Genomic DNA, 15417 nt, shown 5'->3' with positions numbered 1-15417 from the left:
ATTTTAGTTAATAATTCACGAGATTTCTTGATAGATTAATATGTAACACACACACACCTGCGTAACGCATACAAAGTGAAATTATAGACACTTGCGAAGGAAGGGTCAAAAAACTAATATTTGAGCAGATCGATATTTCCACGAATGTAATCGAAGCAATCGGAATACACCTGGTCAAAAACGCCAGCAAACTCAAGATAGTAGGTTTACTTCCCTGACGTTAAACATGGCTCAAATCTGCCAATTCATTCATTCACCCAAATTAGTTACCATCTGTCAAGATTGATAGACACCAAAAGCAGATGCAGGCGTGATAAGTTATCAATAAAAAAACTCAGATTACTCCACTCTATACAGTGAGATTTTGACCCTTCCTTAGCTATAAAGGCAGAAATTTTTCCAGACTCGGTATTTAAAACGAGATAAAATACATTTCAGCTCTTACTTGCGATTTACCGTGAAAGTGGCCAAATAATTGCCTCACCCAAAGGCAGGATGTCATGTCATAAGCGACTTGGTTGAGTGACAAATTCAACGAATGATAATAATGGCACTGTTCTTTCATGCTGCCCATTCATAAGGCGCTCGTCGGATTTGATTAGTTGTTATTGTGACACATGCTGGTAACTATCAGTAAATGCCAGTTGTATATATATTACCCGTAAATTTCCAGAAACCTCGATATTAATTAATCCAGAATCTAACTAAATCAGTCATTGAGTCCTCTGAGTGAAACTCAATAATGTTCAATAACATATATATATTTTATTGAACTAATTTAGAAAAATCTAAATCTTGTTTAATACCTTAAAAATGAGTGAGATTTATATGGTAGTAAATTCCAGAATTTTATACACATAACGCACATATGCATGTATATAAGTGGCTCTATTAGTGTCTCAAAACATGCTGCCTACATTTACGCCCAGCTTCCACTGAAGAAGTTTTATAAATCCCTTTGAATTTTTTAACGTTTTTGCTTTTTCTGAGAAGATTTTTTTTGTAAGAATGCTTCTATATGTGTTACTGATCTAAAACTCATTTGTTTCTTGCAAGTGAAACAAATCAGAAAACATAGGCATATTTCCATATCATATCTTTGTTTATAATTATATTTTCAATATTAAAGTGAATTTTGTTTCCAAATACCATATATTTTAGTTAATAATCTTCACGAGGATTTCTTGATAGATTAATACGTAACATACACACAATACCTGCGTAAACGCATACAGCAAGTGAAATTTCCTAGATAATTTGCATGAAGGAAGGATCATATTATAACATTTGGAGCAGACTGGATATTTCCACTGAATGTAACGTGCAAAGCAATCGGAATACACTCTGGTCAAAAAAATGACGAGCAAAAACTCAAGATAGTAGGTTAACTTCCTGACGTTAAACGTTGTCATCATTCAGATTTTGTCCACCTTACACGATTTCACTGAGATTGGCTTCCAATTGCTAGGTGACCACGGATGTATAGTCTGAGAAATTATGCAATCTAGGCAATTCTTCGAAATGTATTCATCATACAGTTCGGAACCCTTCCGTACTTCAAGCATCAATCAGATTTTAACCATTACATCTTTGTCTAGAATTCTATTATAAGCATTTTAAAATGATCTCCCCATGCTAAGTTGTAGGATCCAATGTGCAGTTAATACCGTCGTGTCTCTTATTTCTTTACTTGACATGCGTTGCAGCGGTAAACGAATGAACTACAGTTCCACAGCCCAAAAGTCATATGCATCTGCTTAGCCAAACGCTCTGAACCTTGCCTATGTTGTTGAAATCTCAGGTGGTTTAAAGTTATTTCAGACTTTTCTTTTTGTGCACCAATTAATTTTTGGTGTCTCTGCACTTGACTGAACTCTCGAGTCGCTAATGAGACACTGGAAGACGGCCTCCTACTCGTTGAGGCAAGGCTTGAAATACGTATCTGTCAAGATACAATTAAGTGGTGGAATTCAATGGGATGGTATAAACTCGTCTTAGGACAAGTGAAGACATTCCACTAAAAAGCTCAAAATAATTTTCTTAAAGAATATAATATTCTTATTTAATTATTAACGATTAATTTGGCGTTGCAAAAAAAGAAGCAGAATGTCGCGCATTTGAATAAAAAAAAGAAAAAAAATTAAATAGAACTTCTCGAAAATTCTAGAAGTAATTTATTTAAAAACGGTTATCAGTTCTTTTTTCGTAGATATAATTTCAATAAAAAACTCAAGCCGAAGTAACGATTTTAAAGGACCTTAGTCCACTAAACAAAGAAAGAAACACAAAACGTTCAACATCACTTATAGTTCTAAAACTCATTCACTAATTTTACATTAAAATTTAACTTCAAACCACCTGAGATATTTCCAAAAAACGTGGCAAACTTCTGCCATCCAGTCGATTCTTTAGCGAAATGATCGAGTGGATGAGATGACTGCGCCAACCAAATTTTCAAAACGACTTATCTTCTTTTGTAAACAAAGATTCAAACCCCGATTTGATGAGTCTAGCACTCTCAAGCAAACCAACACCATCAACAGGTAGCGGAAGCCTTCACCAAGGCCTTCACCTAACTTATTGATAGTGTTGGTTGGCGTGGGATTGGTATCAGATTCATTAAATCTTTGTTTACAAAAGCAGATAAGTCGTTTTGAAAATTTGGTATTGAATTCAAATTATAAATTATATTTCAAATTTGGCGCAATTACATAGGGTAAAATGCCCAATAGTGGACCCCCTAGTAGCGAAATTTTGCTCTTCCTGTCATAAGGAGTGGAAATTTTTTAAATATTAATTTTGCGTGATATCTATTCAATATCAAGCTCTGCATCTCCTCTTTACGATACATACATAAAACGCTCAAATACTCGACGTTATTCGTTGAAATTAACATTTTAAAGTCAGACTGAATTCGCCCTAAAGTAGACCCCCTGGAGAGTCCATAATAGGAAATTGCTTTCCTCGAGAACCATTTTCACCGGATTAGTGTCCGACATTCTGGCTACGTGCTCGGCTCACCGTAGTCTTCCGATTTTCGTGGTGTGAACGATGGATAGTTCTCCCAACAGCTGATGCAACTCGTGTCCTCTCTTGAGCCTCTTCCTATCATGTACTTCGACGTGTTGATAACTAGTCCAATCCGTTTAGCATAGCTTTTCAGTCTGATTGTCCGCTAACAGGTTCGCTTTTTGTTGAGGGGCTGACACCAATAGTTACTTACTTACATGATACTTGATGGGCTACAGCTCTTCAATGAACCTACGCCGAATGTAGTATCCTTCTCCACTGGACTCGATCCTGGGTCAATCGCTTCCAGGCGCCCTGAACATTGAGCGCCCTCAGGTCCTATTCAACTGCAAAAACCCATCGTGTACGCGGCCTTCCACGAAGCCTGCGGCCTCTTCCAGGTTCTCTACTTAATATTATCTTCGCTTGAGGTTCTTCCGGCATACGAACAACGTGACCAGCCCACCTTAGTCTGCCATGTTGTATAAGCCTAATAGTATCCAGACCTTTATACACCTGGTACAATTCGTGATTCATGCGACGCTGCCAGATACCGTTCTCCTGTTTACCGCCGAGTATTGTCCGCAGCACCTTACGCTCAAACACTCCGAAAGCTGTAACGATTCTGTCAACAAAATATTAATTTTGCGCATCTTTAATTATGTGTCAAGATTTGTCCATCACGACACACTGTGAATTGCGCATCTAATACTAAGGACACACCCATGGTACTTGTACCATGGTACAAGAGAACAAGAAAATTATTCCAAGACTATCTTTAATAAAGCCAATAATTTGTATGGTACTCATTTCAAGATTCTTGTACCATGGTACTTGTACCACAAGTGTGTCATTAGTATAAATGTAATACATTCGCAACAATACGTTGCATCAAGCCTTCTCACACAAAGCAAAGCGAACGATCTATACCTAGAAGCCTCCATGCATCGGATCGGGGCTCAGTTCACTACAGTCGATGGGCGAAAGTCGACTAAAGCCAACCTTGGCTTCTGAGGAAGCCGTCGCCGGGATAGCAGCCAGCATCGTGCAGTTGCTGATGCGGCAAGCAGTCGTCGCGGGTGCAGTAGGTAGAAGCCTACCCATCGCTGGTGCCTTGCGGATGGATAGTCAACGAGTGAACTATGCAGACCAGACGGACAGTGGTTCGACAGCGCACTTCCCCACCCACCACCATCGATCAACGGTTGGGATTTGTAGTTGCTACTATAGATAGTAGAATCTATAGATGAGCGAAAGCATGGCTGAGTCGTTTTTTTACCGTGCACACGCGCATATGACGTCACAGCCCTTAACATTTCCATTGAAATCTTGACGTCATGCTCGTTTGGAGACACGTTTGACAACTCAGTTCGTTTGGAGACAGATGATTTATCTTCGCTCATCACGAATCCAAGTAAAAATAAGAAGAAGACACACGACGGTGTTAACTTTGACAGATCCTACAGCTTAGCATAGGGAGATCATTTTAAAATGCTTATAATAAATTCTAGACAAAATGTAATTAAAATCTGATTGATGTATGATACGGAAAAAGTTCCGAACTGTATGATAGATACATTTTTGGAAAAAAATTCAAAAAATTGAGATAAGCTTCCAGATATGTAATTCGGAACTTTTTCAGAACCGTACATCAATCAGATTTTAATTACAATTTGCCTAGAATTTATTATAAGCATTTTAAAATGATCTCCCTATGCTGAGCTGTAGGATCTGTCAAAGTTAACACCGTCGTGTCTTCTTCTTATTTTTACTTGGATTCGTGTATATATTCCACTATCTATAGTTGTTACCGTTGTTACTATGTACAACCAACAATATAGGAGTAATTAAATAGTTTTTGCAACATATGGTGACGATGTGGGCGAGTGAGATCATACGCACCTTGTAACTGAAACCGACGTTAGTGTATTGCAGTTGTGCATGTGACATTATCAATGACAGGTATTACTTTTCCGCAGCGCAAAGCGGTCGGTTTTTTTAGTTCGGATTTGGATCCGAAGTGAAAGTGTTCGGCTAGCTTTGTAAAATGTTGTGAGGAAATTTAATTCGGTTAATAAATTTCGTAATTAGTTTAACGTTTTGTAGACGAATCGTTTAGTGTTGAAAGTGAATATGATTGAGCAGATTCCGCAATAACGGTTTTCGGACCACGACGTGGCCGACTAGCAAGTTGGGCAAATTAAAATGAATCTTGACAATTCCTTTCGAGGAATTGGCGCAAAAGCCAAGTTTTTAAGCGGAATTTGTTCGTCTTCACTATTTTGATAGTTTTATGATGACTCCACCGGAATAAACCGTTACAAAGCTCTCCGATCAGCCTCCTTTAACGTTCATGTTACATGGCCGTGACACCAATAGTTCATCGCACCGTAATGGTGGGCTGAACTATTGCATTTCTTGCGAAGCGCCTGTGTTATTTTACACATTTTGTCTTCCCCGGTGTCCAACGTACTGATAACTTCGCCGAACCTCTTGAAACGGGACTGAGCACATTCCGTCCGAATGCAATTGTTCAAGGATTGAACGATAACTTTGTAGAACGGATCTCTTGTTCTAGTCCACTGTCTTCTACGACGATTTCTAAGGATGATCAAACCTTTGGTATGAGACGAGATTTCTGGTACAGTATAGGCTAGAACAGGTTGATGATACTGCTACATTCTCCGCTTGAAGGATGGTAGAGGAGAAAAAAAATCAATTGCGGCATTTATTTAGGCTGAATCGCTGAATCATTGAGGTCCGTAACGAGTGGTGCAGCAAGGTCTAGACTATTGTTGACGGTACTCTGGAACCGGGGCCAGTCGACAGGCCAATAGCAGTGCACCCTTTTTTCGGGTAACGTTGAAATGGATCTTAACCCAACAGAGAAGTGATCGGAAGATAATTCAATAAGAATTATTGGCCTGGACATGTCGACTAAATTATTGGACAAAACTGGATCCAGCGTTGAAATCCGTCCTCTGCCTGTGGGATAAAATGTCGGTGCATCCGGTGCATGAATAAAAAACTTGTTTGCCGTGGTCATTTGAATGAGCTGGGTGTCACCTTTGTTATTTTTATTGCAGTTCCACTGACGACTAAATTGAGATCTTTAATGATAAATGTCGGAACATTATTTTCCATTAGGAGTCGCAAGTCATTGCGGAAGACGGCCTTACTGTTGAGGTCGAAATACGTATCTGTCAAGATACAATTAAGTGGTGGAATTCAATGGGATGGTATAAACTCGTCTTAGGACAAGTGATTATATTCTTTGTTAGCGTACACTCAGAAATATAAATAATCTTTGAATAGTTCAAAATTAATCTAATTTATTATATTATAAAATTATAAGCGCTTAGTATAAAAATGTATACTATCTATAATTAAAATGTATACTATGGCAGAATAACGCAAACTTATATTGCTTTTGTATTTTGTTTGTTGATATTTTATTTTCGCGCTTATTTATTCCGATCGAGTAGTTGCAATTTTCGGTCAAATTATTTAAAAATAAGTATATGTACAAATGTAAGAAACTGGGATTTTCTGTATAATATAATTTATTTCAATGGTTGTTCCTTTTTGTAGACCCCGTAAAGACCCGCCATTCGACGACATGTACAAACAGATATGGAAGTTTCTGCACGCTGGGAAACTTGAACGGAATCCAGTGTGTGACACTTAGAACTTAGGAAACGCACAGCGCACTTCAGATGCGAACCTCGCTAGATGCTGTCTCAGCAAAGACTGAAAACGAACCGGCAAGTGCTCTTAGCGTTCTACACCCTTCACTACTACTAATGTATGTAAATGTGATATTGATAATAGAGCCGTCTACCACATCCCCTCTTTTCACAAGATTTATTATTTCTGAATTGAATTGATGTATTTTTAAAACTGTTTACTGACTAACTTATCTTGATGGACTGTATGGCTTCATTGGTTTGTGAATTCTTGTCGATCGTCTAATCGGAACTGAAGTTGAAGGCGAGCGTACTCTATCCAACTGCTCTTTCTGCTCATTCTGAACTGCAACTCTATCATCTTTACCATTCCATGACTGTTCTGAATCGGTCTGCTCGCTATGCTGGTATTGGAGGTAATCGTTGTTGCTAACATCCTCTTCACCGGGTGAAGTAGGTAGTAGCTTCAGATGGGATGTGTTCCGATCATAAATCCGACCAGTCTTCTTTGACTGAATAGTAACGTTGGTTCCGTTTCTTTCAATTACTACAAATTCCTCATTTACGAAATTAGTAGAAAGCTTGTTTGTCGGCAACACATTCTTCATAAGGACAGTATCACCAATGGATATTTCGCAAACTTTAGCATGTCGTCTCCTATCCTCCCTCTCTTTTCCTAGCGTTTTCATTACGTGGTCCTTATCCCTGAAATCTGTGCTTGGAGGTGTTGATTCCAGGTCTTCTAGCTGTGGAAGCTTTGTTCGTAGTTTTCTATTTTGCAGTAGTTCACACGGTGGTTTTCCAGTGACTGTGTGTGGCGTCGTATTGTACAATTGTAAATAGTGGTCTAACTCTGATTTCCAGTTGCCGTAGAGAGCATTCGCAATCTTCATCCTCTTTAATAGAGATCGGTTCTGGCGCTCTACTTCACCATTGGCCTGTGGCCAATACGGTGAAGTGTGGTTTAAATGAACCCCATAGGTTTTGCAGAAATCCTCAAACTCAGTGGAGACGAACTGTTTCGCGTTATCTAACGTGATAGTTCTAGGTGGACCCCAAACGCGAAAGATTCGTCTGAGCCTACTTATTGTTTCTTGAGCGGTGATCCTATTCATTATCTCTATCTCCATATAACGACTGTAGTAGTCGATGACAACCAAGATATATTCTCCAGTTGGCATGGGTCCCAGAAAATCGATGGCAATGTCTATCCAAGGCTTCTCGGGGAGAAGACGACGCTGCATCGGCTCCGGTGGTTCCGCCACTTGTACCAGTCTGCAGCCCTCGCAAGTTTCACAAATCTTCACAACATCATGGTCGATACCCGGCCACCAACATCTTTCCCGTAGTCTTCGTTTCATCATGGACTGTCCAGGGTGACCCTCATGAGAAAGCTGGCACATTCTTTGACGTAAGGCAACTGGAATGACCAACTTTGTACCTCGCATGACAAGGTTGTTCACATACGACAGCTCATGGCGGAATATGCTATATTGCTTCATATCATTATGATCCCACCTATCGTTGAGGATACAATCTTTTAGCTTAATCATTTCTGGATCTATATCGGTTGCCTGGATAACCTCCGATATGTCAAGAGCTGCACACTCTTGAATCGCTCTGATGATTGTTTCCGTCTCCGTATCGAATGAATCATAGCAGTAACCATTACTTAAAGTGGCTACAGATACTGCCACAATTCTACGAATGAACACTTCGGATTCATCATTCCATTGGTTGTCACTTACATGAGACGCAAGTCTGGATAGAACATCAGCAATATTGGTGGATCCTTTTCTGTACACTACCTGTAATATACATACAATTTTTCTGTGATCGATATAATTATCTGTACTAAACAAAACGACACCTCCTACCTTGAATTTAAATGCTTGGACCCGTAATAACCATCTCTCTATTCTTGCTGTTGGTCGAGAAGATACAGAGAACAAAGTCTCTAACGGGCGGTGATCTGTTTCTAACTCGAATGTGATACCCATCAAGTAGATTTTAAATTTTTCCACAGCCCATACTATACCGAGAGCCTCTTTCTCGATGGGAGGGTATGTTTTTTCTGTTTCTGATAGACTTTTGGAAGCATAGCTTATCACCCTAGGAACACTGCCTTTGAATTGGATTAGAACTGCCCCCAATCCAACACCTGAAGCGTCTGTAACAACCAGCGTTCTGTCCTTTGGATCATAGTATCCCAAATTATGCACCGATCCTATCGCTTTCTTAAGTTGCTCAAATGATTTTTGATGGAGTTCCTTCCATTCAAATGGCGAATCTTGCTTGATGAGACATCTCAATGGATAATTCACAGTGGCTAAGTCTGGAATAAATCTGGACACGTAAGTCACAAGACCCAAGAAACTGCGGAGTTCCTCCTTTGTCTTCGGTGCTCTAAACTGTAGGATTGACTCAATCTTCTCGTTAGCTGGTAAAACTCCTTCGGATGAGAGATTGTGGCCCAGAAAAACCGTTGTGGATTGCTTGAACTTGCATTTGTGTTTAGCTCATACTGTTTCAAAACGCTCAAAGTTTTCTTGACGGCTGTGTCATGTTCTTCTTCTGTAGCGCCGAAGATCATTATGTCGTCGATGAAGACAACTGTATTTTCGCAGCCAGATAAAATGCTTTCCATTAAATTCTGGAACAGTTCGGGCGCACAGTTAACTCCGAAGAGTAGTCTTTTATACTGGAATAGACCCCAATTTGTGATGAATGTTGTTACATCACGACAGTCTTCCGTCAACTCAACCTGATGGAAAGCCTGCATGATGTCCAAAGTTGTAAAGAATCGGGCGTTTCGAAGTTTTGGGAGGAAATCTTCAATGATAGGAAGTGGATGATTTAGCCTTTGAATAGCTTGATTAGCCCTACGCATATCCACACATAGCCTCAATTCACCGTTTTCTTTTAGTATTGGTACTAGAGGAGAAACCCAGGAGGTTGGGCTTCTAACTTGTTCGATGATGTCCATCTCCAAGAGCTCGTCCAGTTTCGATTTAACCTTCTGCAAAAGTGGGATTGGACATCGTCGCAATGGTTGTATAATTGGCGGCACACTCCTGTCTACCGGAAGAGTTATTTTTATTCCTTTAATTTTAGGGAACGCTTTTCTTGAACTCTCTACTGTACTTATTGACTCGTGAGCACTTGGTAGTCCAATTCTTAAAACGCCTAGTTGCTGCGCAGTGATTTTTCCTAACAAAGGCTGTTGTCCCTTTTCGATCACATAGAAAGATGTTTCAATTTTCAACACCTTTTCATTGTCATTGATCTCAAGCACTGCATCGAACGCTGTCACGAGTTTTAATGGAATTTTTCCATATGCGAGAAACTGTTTAGAATTATCCGTCCGTAAATTCGAAATTTGAACATCACGTAGTTTCATTAGGTTCCATGTAGTGTCATCTATCAAATTGTGACGAGATCCTGAATCAATTAACATTACCACGTCTACACCTTTAATGCGGCAAATAATAAGTTCTTCGTCAGTCCCTCCCACGTTATATACTGGGAGTGTTTTTTTCTCTGTAGGTGCCTGTGGCAACTCATGTTCTTCAACATTGAATACGTCTCTAACCCGCTTATCTGCGTGTGGATAACCATGAGAACTGGAAATAGGGGACTTTTCGTTTGTGATCATAAGGAACCTAAATGAATATAAATGATTTTTTCCAGGATTATTACCAGTGAACCTAACCTAACCTAATTCTATTTCTATATGAAGTTAGCCTATAGTTGCCTACCTGATTAGTCGCATGTTTGGAACTGGATTTGCAAACGGACTGGAAATGACCAGTCTTTTGACATTTCAAACAAGTTTTGTTCAGAGCCGGGCATTGTTCCTTCCGAATGTGCAGCTTATAGCCACAACGCATACAGCGTACATTTGGTTTTACCTCCCTTTTTGCATTGTCATAAAGTCGGTAAACGGAATCATTAGCAGGTTTAGCTGTCATTCTAGATGCTTGGTATCGGATTGATTGATAAGCGTTCACAATTTTCATTGTATCGTCTAGTGTCAATTGTTCTCTTTCCAGGAGTTTTTGTCTCAATTCGTCATTGGCGTACTGGACAATTTTGTCAATTATTGCGATGTGGCGGCTCGCGATTTCAGATTTGCCAAATGTGCATTTCTCGGCTTTTTGTTGAATTTTCAATGCAAATTTCTCAATTGGTTCATCAACTTCTGGTTTCATGTTCCAAAACAAAAACTGTCATGATGTTTTGGCGAAAAATGTCTTGTCAGTTTATCTTTTGCTGCTAAATACACATCAACGCATGGATCTTCTTCATCAGTTTCGGGTAATTCATAGAAAGCGTTTTGAAGCTCTAACCCACCCATAGCGAGAAGTTGAACTTTTTTGTTGGCTGCATCAATGATATTGGCTGCAGCCATGATACTTTCAAACCATCGGATCCATGATACCCAGGAACTACGAACTTCGGATGGGGGAAGATGTTTGTACCTGAAGTGTGGCAGGTTGTACGAGGCGGGGCTGAAGAAGGAGACATTTTGCTGCACTATCTGAGGATTTTCAGCATCAGGGATACCGTCGAGATTATTGACAGACATTGCCAGACGAACTGTACTGCGGTAACCTAATCGAGTATGAACAAACACATTTGTTTTTATTTATTTTCTTTCATTAAAAAGTTTCAAAACGTCTGGGAAGGATAATCAATTAAGCTTCTTTTGTTATCAAGCTCATACATTAGAAGTACATTTGAAATAGAACATCAATAAATAATTATAAGCATCATATATTAGGCACAATAAAATAACTGTGAACAATTTAGCATTATGTTAATATCATAAATATACAAGCAATAAACTTCTTAAATCATATTGCCTCATAGAGAATAACACCAGCATGTTAGTTGTTGTAGAGAATAGCCGTAATTTAATCGGCATCTCTTTCTCTTCACTGATAGATTAGAATATCATCAAAATCGCATCATTGGAGAGCGAACATCTCGTAATTTCATAAGCCGTAATTTAATCGGCGCCTATTATCGCATTGTTCGCTTCTATATTTTTTTATTCTTGACCCACAAATGCTGTAATTGAATCAGCAACTCATTGAGAAAACCGCTGTAATTGAATCAGCGACTCATTTTCTCTATAAAAAAAAATACCATTCTCAGATTTTTTTTTTTGTCTTTTTATTATTATTTTCAACCGCCGTAATTGAATCGGCCACATTTTTTTTTTTAGAAACTTGCTTGTCAAAGAACAGTCCACCTGTTTTCTTTTCGAGTCTTTCCTCTCTATCCATGAATTGAAACAAAAGCGTACATACCCGAGGAGCCGCTCTGTCCTGCGCCTCCCAAAAATCCATTTGTCGGTATAACCGCCGAGAGACATCCCTTATTCCAGTCTCAATCCTTATTCTAAAAAAGGTTACATCCAGTACATCTCCATTCATGTTGATGGTTTCAAAAACAACCATGCCGTCCACGTCGTTCTGTTGCGATGCAGTTCATTGAGTTCACTATCACTGCTTACCAAACTTCAACAAAACGGCTGTCGTCATCACAATCATTGAACATCGTATGTGCTCTCACTCTCAGCAGCAGAAACTCACTGTCAGGTTGTACACACACATAAAAATCCTCCACCTGTGACGAGCCATTCATATATACTCCTTTCATTTGTTCCTCGGTTTTCTCTGTTCATCGCTACTAATTCATACATACACCCAAAGCTCAGCTGTAGGATGGATTATCACCACGCTTTTTTCTTCCTTTTTTTACGCACACTCACAAAGCCAGTCATCTAACGGTAAATAGAAGCGACGCCATCTTCAAGAATGGAAAAAAAAATATCTCTGAACAAGACTACCACATCACAATTCGCAACTCCCATATTTCAATTTTTTTTCTTCTTTTTTTTCTAATTTACACCAAATACTAATGATAATATAGAAGAACACCGTTCATAATCCAAAAGCATAAAAATCTTATCCATTGCCAGCCGTTTTAAAAAAATTACCAGGTTTTTTTTTTCACCGCTTACACTATATATTTACCTTTGCAAACACAAATAATACCGGAAAATTCCGCTTACAAAAATAACACACTTTTGCTGCTGAAGTTTATCGACCAATTTACTTTCACTACGCTTGAGTTACAAAATCCTCGTCGCCATTTTGTGACACTTAGAACTTAGGAAACGCACAGCGCACTTCAGATGCGAACCTCGCTAGATGCTGTCTCAGCAAAGACTGAAAACGAACCGGCAAGTGCTCTTAGCGTTCTACACCCTTCACTACTACTAATGTATGTAAATGTGATATTGATAATAGAGCCGTCTACCACACAGTGGAAATTAAAAATGGCCAGAAATGATCGAAAATGATCATTTCACCGGAGGAGATTCCTCGTCTGAAGTACCTATCGCAAAATAAGAACATAAGTGTGCTCGTCAAAAGATCATTTGGTGTTGATAAATCATTGTGGAAAGTAAGAAGTTTTTCCAAGCGAAAAAATCCCGGAAGAGACGCAAAAAATATGCCCTCGTTTTAGTGGAATATGCAGTCTTCTTGGAATTTTTCGGCTTGAAAAACTTGTGTCGTTTCCCCTGATAAATTAGGTCTGTAAGAAAATTTGTGAGAAACAGTGAATTTGTGTAGACTGAAACTTCGGGAGGACTTCGCAAAATAGAAGGCTTTCAGAAATTGCACAAATAGCGAGGTTGATTTTGACCGATATGCGTTCCGAACGGAAGGAAGATATAGTGCTTTGTGCCGGAAAATGTTTTGATGATGTATTCCTTCATGCACTGACGGCCTTATTTATTGTATATTTACGATTTGTTATCTAATAAACATGAAAATATATTTGTTTAGACTTTTATTTACACCATTAGGAATGTGAAAGAATGAAAACAAATCAACATAACCTAAAAACTTTGAATCAGATCTAAAATAAACTAAAATGTTATAAAGCTGACTTATACTAAAACACAATATTTTAAAGTTATACTATCCAAGTATTGTTGGATAAAATACGAGTATGGGGTCAACCAGGCGAATAGCCATTTAGCATGACTTTTAATCTATTAGGTATAAATTTATTTCTGAGTGATGATTTTTTTCAGTGCAGTTATATTTGGAAAGGCGGTCCATATTTCATTTCCATTGATATGAGTGACTGAGTTCCATGAATGGTAAAGCGTGACAGTGCTCTCAGGAAGTGGTCGGAAAATAAGGAAAATAACAGTACTCTTTGTTTACGTTCGGATCTACATGAATGAGTCCATTCATTATGGTCCAATGCACTGAGTTCATCATTGACGTTTGAGACGGGCGCTGTTTACTAAGAATGAATACTTTTTCATTCATCGAGTTCATGCAAGTGTTCATTTTTAGTAAACAGCGCCCGTCTCAAACGTCATTGTGTTCATTCGGTGCATTGGACCATTTAAAAAGCCATATCAATAAACATCAGCCCCCTGAAACGGCTGTCATCTGCATACAATATGATTGAAGCCGAAAACTTGGTGCTAAACTTGGTGCTAGCTGTTAAGCTTCAGCTTTAAGCACGGAACACAGTGACGCATGCGACAATATCGCTCGAGGAGAGATTTAAGTCGAATAAAAAATAAATAAACAGTATTTTAGGCTCGATTTTAGGCTGTTGTTAAAAGAAAAAGCGCACCGTCTAATGTATGTTTCATAAATTTATTGCAATTATCTCTATAGCTGAATCGTTCATTTCAGATATACATGTTTCGCTATAGCGCAAAAGTTATCAGCACTGTATGTATTTGTTACAATAACAAATACCAAATTATTAATAATAACAAATTTGTCAAGTCTGCCTGATACCCATGTCGATATCTGAACAGTTGTGATAGATGTCTGAAGGAATTTGGCAAATATTTGGCATTGTGATAAAGAGTGGGCCTTTAATTTCTAATGCATCGTTCTGTAAATGTTCTGTTCTGTAAAAAAACAATTTTTTTTCAAGTAGAAAAAATAAGACGGCAAACCAATTAACTGATTGATCAGCAGTGATTTATTTTTCCTCCAAATTTTAGAACACTATTTTCGTTGGAATCTGAAGCAAAATAAAACAAAAACGCTGGTATCTCCAGCAGTTTTCTGTTCATGTTTGAATGTATCTATTTTGCTGCTCAGAAATGCAGCGTAATTGCAAAGTACATTGATCCGAATTCCGTAATTAAAGTAACGCGTTCAATCGCCAAAACATACAAAATTTGAATCTCGTGATTCAATCTGCAGAAAATAGAACAAAGCTATGCAACAGTTTTGAGCTTTTGAATCTGAACTTAAATTAATCTAGAGCAGCTGCTGGGAGAATGCATGGTTCAGATTCATATTAAAATTAAATGCAGCAGAACAATTTGAATCACTACTAATCTGATTTAATTCTTAGGTTACTTAGGATTCTTAAGATTAACTCATAATCGACCAAAATTCAAATGTTACACATTTACGACATGAGCAGTATGGTTAGGTTTCTCGTCAGCTAAAAGATCTTTTTTCCAGTGCATGATCATTGGCAGCTCGATAGTTATTATTTTTAATCTCCACGCTTAGTCCATTATGCTTCAAAAAACTGTTATTCTGTCAACACACAAATGGTCCAGTTTAAAGCAAAATTTTATCCACAATGGACATCCAGTTCCAGCTGGATCAAATCAAATGTAAAGAAAAAAGCGTCCAATAGTTTTTCATAAAAC

The sequence above is a fragment of the Armigeres subalbatus genome, unplaced genomic scaffold, assembly GCF_024139115.2.
Source record: "Armigeres subalbatus isolate Guangzhou_Male unplaced genomic scaffold, GZ_Asu_2 Contig1069, whole genome shotgun sequence".
NCBI lineage: Eukaryota > Metazoa > Arthropoda > Insecta > Diptera > Culicidae > Armigeres > Armigeres subalbatus.
The sequence above is the reverse complement of the archived record's forward strand: the minus strand, read 5'-3'. Positions refer to the sequence as shown.